This window comes from Lolium perenne, chromosome 1 (genome assembly GCF_019359855.2).
Source record: "Lolium perenne isolate Kyuss_39 chromosome 1, Kyuss_2.0, whole genome shotgun sequence".
In the NCBI taxonomy this organism is placed as follows: domain Eukaryota; kingdom Viridiplantae; phylum Streptophyta; class Magnoliopsida; order Poales; family Poaceae; genus Lolium; species Lolium perenne.
The window spans coordinates 127,965,223-127,976,432 of record NC_067244.2 but is presented as its reverse complement, the minus strand read 5'-3'; the positions used below and the strand labels follow the sequence as shown (position 1 = coordinate 127,976,432).

The following is an 11,210-nucleotide window of genomic DNA, read 5'->3' as shown; positions in this document are numbered from 1 at the left end:
TGACTTTAGTGATCGAATGAACCATTCACATAAATTACCAATTCCCTTTGTCTCGCGATATTTTACTTGTCCGAGGTTTGATCTTCGGTATCACTCTATACCTTGTTCAACCTCGTCTCGACAAGTACTCTTTACTAAATGCCGTGGTATGTGGTCTCTTATGAACTCATTCATATGCTTGCAAGACATTAGACGACATTCCACCGAGAGGGCCCAGTATATCTATCCGTCATCGGGATGGACAAATCCCACTTTGTTGATCCATATGCCTCAACTCATACTTTCCGGATACTTAATCCCACCTTTATAGCCACCCATTTACGCGGTGGTGTTTGGTGTAATCAAAGTACCTTTCCGGTATAAGTGATTTACATGATCTCATGGTCATAAGGACTAGGTAACTATGTATCAAAAGCTTATAGCAAATAACTTAATGACGAGATCTTATGCTACGCTTAATTGGGTGTGTCCATTATATCATTCACACAATGACATAACCTTGTTATTAATAACATCCAATGTTCATGATTATGAAACTAATCATCCATTAATCAACAAGCTAGTTTAAGAGGCATACTAGGGACTTCTTGTTTGTCTACATATCACACATGTACTAATGTTTCGGTTAATACAATTCTAGCATGATATATAAACATTTATCATAAACATAAAGATATAAATAATAACCACTTTATTATTGCCTCTAGGGCATATCTCCTTCAGTCTCCCACTTGCACTAGAGTCAATAATCTAGTTTACATTTGTAAAGATATAACACCTTGGCCTTCTGGTGCTTTATCATGTATTGCTCACGGGAGAGGTTTTTAGTCATCGGATCGACACGCTCGAAACGTATGTATTTTGTAATTCATTTGCGTCTCAACGCATCACTCATTTCCAAATGAGTTGGCATTATATATGTTTGATCTTACTCGGAACCTTAATTCCATTTGTCTGAAATATGTCACTTATATTGTCACACACAATATAGCTTCAAAGTTCGACTCTGTCGGAACTACACCAAGTTCTCAAAGAACCTCTTGACTTAACATCCTTTGTCATTGTCAAAACAATGACATACTACTGCCTTCTTTTGTAGAATCCGTCACAATATTTAGAACTCTTCTAAATCTAGTATAGACAACTTCTAGCTCATTGTGCTACCTTTTAAACAACACTTCGTCTAATTTGAGATTATATTTTATATGTGACAAAACCAATATCGGTGTAACACCTTACAGCGATTTGTTTGTCATTTCTTCATATATAAAAAAAAATATATATATATCCTTAGTTCTTCTAAAGTACTCAAGGATATTCTTCTTTATCGTCCAATGATCATCATATGAATCATTACGGTATATGCTCATAACACTTTATAGCACATGATATCTGATTGTGTACATATTATTCGTGATCTATAATCACTCATGTGTTTTTACTCATTGAGTGTCAGATACACTCAAGTCTTGTTAAACCTTCACATGACAAGAACATTTTCTTAATATTTCTATATTGAACTACTTCAATATCCATCATATGTACTTTGACTTAAACTTATTTATGTGTTTCAATCTATCTTCATAGATCTTGACACTAAATTTGTTTCAGATCCATATCCTTTCATTGAAGTTAATTCTCAATGAAACCTTTTAATCAAGTATATAATTACATCATTTATAACCAACTATATGTCACCTACATAAAGTATTATAAATGTGTCTTAGCGCTCCCACTTAATTTCTTGCAAATGCAAGTCTCTTCATCGTCTCTGATGAAATCAAAAACTCTTTGACTATTTCATCTGGTGAAGATTCCAACTCCGCGATACTCACTTCATCCAATTGAAGTTCGTATACCTATCTAGTATTCTACGGACTAGCAAAACAATTGGTTGTATCTTATATACTCCTTTAATACACACTTCTGTTAAGTAGTGTATTTTGCCATCCTACTAACATATCTCATAAAAGAAATATGTAGTGATTACTAGAATAATCCACATAGACTATAAGCATTGCTACGGAAGATCTAATCTTATCATATTCAACTCTTTGAACTTTGTCGTAAACGACTTTTCGACAAGTCAAGCTTCTTCAAGGATATTCCATCCAAGTCCATCAATTTTATAGATCCATTTACTTTCAAAAAGTTTTTATCTATCTTGGATTTCATGGCATATAGCCATTTTAACGGAGTCAGGGCCCATTATAACTTCTTTGTTTGTAGTTGGTTTATCATTTTTTTCAAAATCAATCCTTTGTCCATAAATCATTTATTTGATCACAAAGTAAACCATACCTACAAGGTTCAATATGTACTTCGATCTCCATGGCTAAAACACTTTGTAGTCATGGGAGCCATGATCGTCGTGGTCGCTTAGGAACCAATTTCCGATGCTGCGCTACACTGATCATTATGCTCAGGTTTATAAACCTCATCAAATTATATTGTCCTCCCACTCAAATACTTCACTAGAAACAATTTCTTGGAAGTAAGAAACATTGACAAACACTTTTGTCTTTGTCTACATAGTGGGAAGAATTCCCAATCAATTCTCTGGGATAACCAACAAAGACATTCATCCGATTTTGGTTGTAAACTTATTTACTTATGCTATGCATACCAAAATTTTAAGAAAAGACTATTAGGATTCATACCCATACCATAACTCGTATGGTGTCATTTCAACGGATCATGATGATGCTCTATTAAGTGTAAAAGCGGTAGTCACTAAAGCATAATCCACAAAAATATAATGGCGTCATAATATTTTATCTCATCATTAATCCAACAAGGTTTGGATACATCTCTCGGATACTTTATCATCACTATGATACTCCAAGAAACGTGAGTTGTAGAACAATTTCATAACTCTCTTAGATGTTCGCTAAAACTCGTAATTCAAATATTTCCACCATGATCCTATCATAGATATTTAACTTTTCTATTACGATGATTTCTACTTCATGCTGAAATTTATTTGAATCCATTCAAATGTTTCAAACTTCTTCCTTATTGAATATATCCACATATATATACTCAATTCATTGTTGGAAGTTTTCATGAAGTAGAAGAATCTCCCGCACACAACTATGCCCGATGAACCATATACATCATCATGTATTTTTCACTAAGTTAGTTGCCCATTCAACTCTTGGCCTATGAACGGTATTTTAATCATTCTCTTTAGAAAAGATTTGCAAGCACCAAATGATTCAAAAAATCAAATGACTCCAGAAATCCATTTGCATGGAGTTCCTTCATGCGTTCCTTTCTAACATGACCTAAATGGCGGTTCCACAAATAAGTGGAATTCAAATCATTTGCCTTATGGCATTTTAGCGTCAGTTTTATGTATGTGTGTTTCACCATTAAGATTTATAATAACTTATCCATCGTATATGGAGTAATGTCATAATTTGAACAACTCATTGTTTTCATTTGACCAGAGCAAAATAACAATTATTAAGTTCTTTATTATAAATTCTAAGGGCTAGATAGAATGCTAACGACGAACATAATAACACTTTATTTTGTTCCAGTCGTGCATTCCTATCATATTCCTTGTCAGTCACTTAGGCCATTGTATTCTTGTATTGCGTTGTTTTGTATGACACTTCATACCAACCAATATAGTACTAATACCCAAGAATTTCATATTGTGACCTAACTAGGAATACAACCATAACATGTATATCATTTATATACACCTGAGCTAGACTTTCTAGTCTTTTCTTTCTTCTGCCAATAATCTTTTGTAGTTTCTCTTTTAGCTTCCCTCATTATTCAGAAAAACACATCAACATCATTAACTTCTAGGTTTGTTGGTCAAATACCAATAACCTTGAGGTTCTTACTTTGAAGTTGATCATCATATGACAAGTGTTCCAGATTTCACTATTAGTAACTTTGTAATATGATGAACAGTTTCACTCATAATTTTATCCATTGTATCATGATGACTTTACGAGACCATGTCTCGTACATGCTAGACTCATAAAGTTTTAACCTTGGTATTCGCATGTGCAAATCTGGCTTGCACCCGTTGTATGCACATGTAGAATCTATAACATCCGATCATCACGTGATGCTTCGAAACGACGAGTCATAGCAACGGTGCATACTAAGGACGATCACTTCATGGATATGCGAATATCGTTAGTGCCCCAATAGTTGGAGGATTGAGACGCCTTGCGTCTTCAACCTTCGTACATTCCCATAAATCTTATGAGTTTATGTAGTCTCACCAAATTATATTCTATCATCTTGCAATAAGGTCTTAGATATCACATATATCTCATACCTTGATTATTTCTGAAAACTAAATTTTCAGCTCCTTACTTTTCAAACAGATTTGAACTTCAAGTTTCACGGAGACAAGATAACTTTAGGTACTAATTGAAACCATAGTTCTTTGAATCAACAATGTGAGGTTTACTAAAAGTTTGCAATAGGACTTAATCAATTCTTGATTCTTTAACAATACGGCACCAGTCCGTAAAGTTATTTGTCAGATTTAACAGTATTTCTATCTCAATTACAAGACTAACGCATAGTAGTAAACGGATGCCAATTCTACAAATTAATTCAAAATACTACTCGAGACTATGTTTATGATAATTAGTTCATGTTTTAATCTAATTACTAATGAACTCCCACTTAATACAACATCCCTCATAGTTGTTAAGTGGTACACGATCCAAATCCACTACACCAAAACCGATCATCACGTGAGATGATGTAGCTTCAATGGTGAACATCAACATGTTGATCATATCATCCATATGACTCGTGTTCAACCTTTCGGTTTCCGTTGTCCCGAGGCCATGTCTGTACATGCTAGGCTCGTCAAGCAAACCCAAGTATTCCGCGTGTGCAACATGGCTTACACCCGTTGTATGTTTGAGTTTATCACATCCGATCATCACGAGATGCTTCAAAACGTCAAACTATATCAACGGTGCATACGAGGGGAGAACACTTTATTATCTTGATATTAAAGTGAGGGATCATCTTATAATGCTACCGTCGCGTTCTAAGCAAAATAAGATGCATAAAGGATTAACATCACATGCAGTTCATATGTGATATGATATGGCCCTTTTGTCTTTGCGCCTTTGATCTTCATCTCCAAAGCACGGACATGATCTCCATCATCAACGGGCATGATCTCCATCATCGTCGGCGTAGCGTCAAGGTTCATGGCGCCGTCTTCATGGTTGTTCACCTCATGTAGCAACTATTACAACTACTTTGAAATACTACTCAACATGAAATTTAAAGACAACCATAAGGCTCCTGCCGGTTGCCACAATACAATAATGATCATCTCATACATATTCATCATCACATTATGGCCATATCACATCACCAAACCCTGCAAAAACAAGTTAGACGTCTCTAATTTGGTTTGCATATTTTACGTGGTTTAGGGTTTTCGAGAGAGATCTAATCTACCTACGAACATGAACCACAACGGTGATACTAATGTTGTCAATAGAAGAGTAAATCGAATCTTCACTATAGTAGGAGAGACAGACACCCGCAAAGCCTCTTATGCAATACAAGTTGCATGTCGAACGAGGAACAAGTCTCATGAACGCGGTCATGTAAAGTTAGTCCGGGCCGCTTCATCCCACTATGCCACAAAGATGCAAAGTACTCAAACTAAAGACAACAAGAGCATCAACGCCCACAAAACCATTGTGTTCTACTCGTGCAACCATCTATACATAGACACGGCTCTGATACCACTGTAGGATAACGTTGCATAGAAAACAAAAATTTTCCTACCGCGAACACGCAATCCAAGCCAAGATGCAATCTAGAAGACGGTAGCAACGAGGGGGTATCGAGTCTCACCCTTGAAGAGATTCCAAAGCCTACAAGATGAGGCTCTTGTTGCTGCGGTAGACGATCACTTGCCGCTTGCAAAAGCGCGTAGAAGATCTTGATCACGATCGGTTCCGGCGCCACGAACGGGCAGCACCTCCGTACTCGGTCACACGTTCGGTTGTTGATGAAGACGACGTCCACCTCCCCGTTCCAGCGGGCAGCGGAAGTAGTAGCTCCTCTTGAATCCGACAGCACGACGGCGTGGTGTCGGTGGCGGTGTAGAAGTCCGGCAGAGCTTCGCTAAGCTACGCGGGAAATATGAAGTGGAGGAGCAAAGCTAGGGTTTGGGAGGGGGTGGCCGGCCACTCAAGGGGGGCGGCCAAGCTATGGTCTTGGGGTGGCCGGCCCCCTCCCTTGGCCCCTCATTATATAGGTGGATCCCAAGTGTTGGTGTCCAAGTCTTCGAATAAGACCCGAAACCAAAACCTTCCATAGGAGGGGCAAACCTAGCCCAACTAGGACTCCCACCCAAAGGTGGGATTCCCACCTCCCATGTGGGGGTGGCCGGCCCCTATGGTGGAGTCCACTTGGGACTCCACCCCCACTAGGGCTGGCCGGCCATGGAGGTGGAGTCCCTTGTGGACTCCACCTTCCTTGGTGGTTTCTTCCGGACTTTTCTAGAACCTTCTAGAACCTTCCATAGAACCTTCCGCGACATTTTATTCACATAAAATGACATCCTATATATGAATCTTATTCTCCGGACCATTCCGGAACTCCTCGTGATGTCCGGGATCTCATCCGGGACTCCGAACAAATATTCCAACTCCATTCCATATTCAAGAACTACCATTTCAACATCCAACTTTAAGTGTGTCACCCTACGGTTCGAGAACTATGCGGACATGGTTGAGTACTTACTCCGACCAATAACCAATAGCGGGATCTGGAGATCCATAATGGCTCCCACATATTCAACGATGACTTTAGTGATCGAATGAACCATTCACATAAATTACCAATTCCCTTTGTCTCGCGATATTTTACTTGTCCGAGGTTTGATCTTCGGTATCACTCTATACCTTGTTCAACCTCGTCTCCTGACAAGTACTCTTTACTCGTACCGTGGTATGTGGTCTCTTATGAACTCATTCATATGCTTGCAAGACATTAGACGACATTCCACCGAGAGGGCCCAGAGTATATCTATCCGTCATCGGGATGGACAAATCCCACTGTTGATCCATATGCCTCAACTCATACTTTCCGGATACTTAATCCCACCTTTATAGCCACCCATTTACGTAGTGGTGTTTGGTGTAATCAAAGTACCTTTCCGGTATAAGTGATTTACATGATCTCATGGTCATAAGGACTAGGTAACTATGTATCAAAAGCTTATAGCAAATAACTTAATGACGAGATCTTATGCTACGCTTAATTGGGTGTGTCCATTATATCATTCACACAATGACATAACCTTGTTATTAATAACATCCAATGTTCATGATTATGAAACTAATCATCCATTAATCAACAAGCTAGTTTAAGAGGCATACTAGGGACTTCTTGTTTGTCTACATATCACACATGTACTAATGTTTCGGTTAATACAATTCTAGCATGATATATAAACATTTATCATAAACATAAAGATATAAATAATAACCACTTTATTATTGCCTCTAGGGCATATCTCCTTCAGATGTGTGCCCCAAGAACCTTGTAAAGGCCCGGTTTCCGCCTCGAGGAAATCCCTTAGTGGAAGTGGGCTAGGCCTTCGTGGCGTTGCTCACCGGAGATCTGAGTGAAGCCTTCGTGGCTGTTGGTTTGGCTTTCGTAGCAACCACACTCCTCCAAACGTAGACGTACCTTCTTGCAAAGGAAGGGAACTACGGGAATCATCTCCGTGTCATCGCGTGCTCCACTCTCGGTTACCTCTATCCTATTCTCTCTATATTGCTTAGATATATCTTGCTTAAGTTGTTAGCCTTGTCATATAGGTAAATTCACTTAGTTGCATATCTAGAGAATTTACCCTTTGTGTCAAGCCTAAATTGAAAAAGAACTAAAAATTGGTTAGCACCTATTCACCCCCCCCTCTAGGTGCGGCATACGATCCTTTCAAACGTGCCTCAAGTTTTACGTCATATTTATCTTACAATTTTTTCTCGATTTTCATGATCATTAGCTCCTGCTAGTCGTGTTTGAAACCACTGGAAAATAGTGGTGAGATGTTGTTGTCAGTTCATTCAGTTTCTGGAACATATCCTTCAATATTTTATCATCACTCTAATCCCCTCTTTCCGAAGGATCATGGTGAGACATATGGCACGTTGGTCATATTTGTCAAAACATTTGATACATTGCGGACTACCATGGCTAAATTTGTCAACAATATGTCGTGGAAAATATGCAATATCGTTGTGTGATTGACGAGTACACCAGAGAGGGTACCTCGCGGCGTGGAGATAGAGAGGTGGACAAAAGACGGGAAGCTACAGTGATGGTGATACACAAGTTATTCAACTTCAGATCTCACAACGGAGGGGAGATCCTACGTGTTTATATAATTCACTATAAGGACAGCAAGTGGACGATTACAATCATAGAATTGATTCTGCCCCAAGGGCTCCCGAGATCTGGCTTATAAATGCGCAACAGATTTAGGGTTTACATGGATGAGTGTTACCCGGACACTACAAGTTCTATTCTTGCCGTGCACGCCACGGATCCACCTAGTCTTCTCATGTAAGGACCCGACTAGCTTCTCCTCGGCTGGACTCTCCATCTTGGTCAATCAGAAAGTAGGCCGTCCGGTTAGGCCATAGGCCCATCCACCATGCATATGTTGACCACCCGAGCTTTCCGGTATAGAACTACGTACATCGTGGGTATACCCATTTAGCATATCCCTAACATGCAACCAATTGATGCTCACAATTGGACTAGCAACACCAGGGAAATGACCATATATAGTCGACCTTGTAGCTCTCTAACCATAAGCAATCAAGGAAAAATAAATAAAACTAGTGTAGCAGCAATCAAGAGGAGGGTCTATAATTCTCGAGTGTTTAGTGTCTAAGATGGCAGCTATAAGAGCTCTAGCCACCATGGCAATCTTTCTCCTGGTGGCACTCTCGATCTCCCACATTGTGTTCGCACTCCGTCCAAGCTTTGGTGTTTGCCGTGCAAGCAGATACCTTCCGAGAAAGTCAGGGAATTGTGAGAGGAGCAATGATTCAGACGGTTGTGAGGATGGCAAGTGGTACACATTGTTCCATTGCTCGCCACCGGTCACCGTGAGCATGAAGGCCACCTTGACGCTGAACAATTTTGAGAAGGGAAGGATGCAGGTGGCACGTTGGAGTGCGACAACGCATACCATACCGACGAGGAGATGGTTGTCACACTATCCATCGGTTGGTTCAAGAACATGGCTCGTAGTGAGCAGCGCATCAAGATGACTGCCAACGTTAACTCTGTATACGCCATAGTGGTAGACGAGTACGACTTTGTGCATCACTGCCACGATATGCACAACTACGAACCCCCTGCGCCAAACAACATTGTCGACGCCTCACCGACGGTTTAGAATGCACTAGGTCTCGACCAAAACATTGGCATGGAGGGCATCACTTGGTGAGCAACAACTGATCAGCAAGAGAAGCAATTCCCACCAATGGCATGATTTTTGTTTGTGTCTACATTCAGTGTGGTATCAAAATAGTTGTAGTATCATGTACTAGTATTGCATCATCGATATATTTGTAGTTCAGTTGGTATAAATAATGTGTGTTCCTACCACATGATATGTGTTAATAACATTATTTTCCAAAATAAATAGTTGCAAAGTATAGTTAGTGCATGCTAGTCTAAAGAATGTTGTACGTACTTAGCAATATGATTAGATCGATTACCTATTTTTTAAGAATTAGTTACTTATTTTTGGTTTGTGGTGTTATAGATGATGGTAATAGATTTAGCCTTACACAACAATATTTTTATTGATCTATAAGGAGATCATTGAGGAAGACCCAAAAAATGGTCATAGATAATGATCCGGTGTAGCCGGTACTAATTTTTTAATGATGTAAAATGAACATGTTTTATTTTTCCAAAACAAGAATCAACATTTCTCATATGGCACTGTTTTTGCAACCACCACACACACAACTATTATGTACACGTGAACTTTGAAGATTAAGAAGAAAGAAAGGTAAAACAGTAAATGGAATTTCTTACCTTTGTCATCTTTTATGAAACAAACTTAACATTTATCATTGTATGCCCCCTTTTAGGATAACATTCCATAAAGTTTAGAGTTCACATGAGCATACTCCTTGTTAGGGTCTTTGCCCAACAATATATTTCTAGGGTATGTAGTATGAGGCCAGGATCCTATGAGTAAGGATCACAAGACAAACACAGACGATATATACAAGCCTGGGCTAGCTAACAACCCTACTCCTGTTTGGTGAGTGTTTGATTGATTCGTGAACAAGTGTGCTCCTAGTATCGAAATGATCTAAGACTCAACCTTTTCCATATATCACATTAGATACATATCATATTTATGGAATTATATACACTTTCGAGATGACTTGATGGTGAAATTGTAGACATGACAGACTCCAAATCTCATGCTTAAAAGCATGGAGGTTTGAGTCCACTTCAAGGCATAATATGAATGTGTGTATGCAGTGTGAAGATGTGCTAGAGAGGTGGCTCATTCCACGCTTTATTTGAGTTCTTGCTCCCATGGAAGTGTAGGTTAATTTCTTGTGTTGCTTTGTCGAGACCGACATTACCAGTTCCATCGTCTCTTCCAAGTTCCAACATAGCACCAAGTCTTGCTCCCACAAGGCGTGTGAATCACCCCATTGATGTGTCAACTCTTGCAAGGTGTACAGTGACCTTCTCATAAATCCATTTACACACCTCTACTTACTACTCTCAGGTGGTGCGACCATGTTGCTTGAGACATACACACACCCTACTCACAACTATCTCACTCATGACTCGAACCTCCACGTTATCCAGTTAACCCCACAATACTACAAGGACAACCCTCCTAGTTCGGTGATGTGCTCCAACAATAAACCTAGTGTCGATAATGGTTTCCTATGCCTCTAGGCTTCGATGGCTATGTGGATTTGGAAGAGGAATTGTTTGTCGGCCACTCCACTACTTGGTTATGCGGGTGCACTCCAGTTGCTAGATTTGGAAGCGTGTTCCTCTCAGTTTGATACAAACATGTCTGTTCTATTGGCTTAAGTGTATTTCACGCGTTTCTTGGAATATTTTTTTATTTTACGAGGTTTCTAACTTGTCGATTGGCCAATGAAACCTTCTGGCTTGATCTTAAATAA

At 39.3% G+C, this 11,210-nt stretch overlaps 1 pseudogene; it reads left to right on the top strand.

Moving 5' to 3' along the window:
* Positions 1 to 8,924: 8,924 nt before the first annotated feature.
* Positions 8,925 to 9,529, top strand: LOC139833012 (putative ripening-related protein 5; annotated as a pseudogene).
* Positions 9,530 to 11,210: the final 1,681 nt, after the last annotated feature.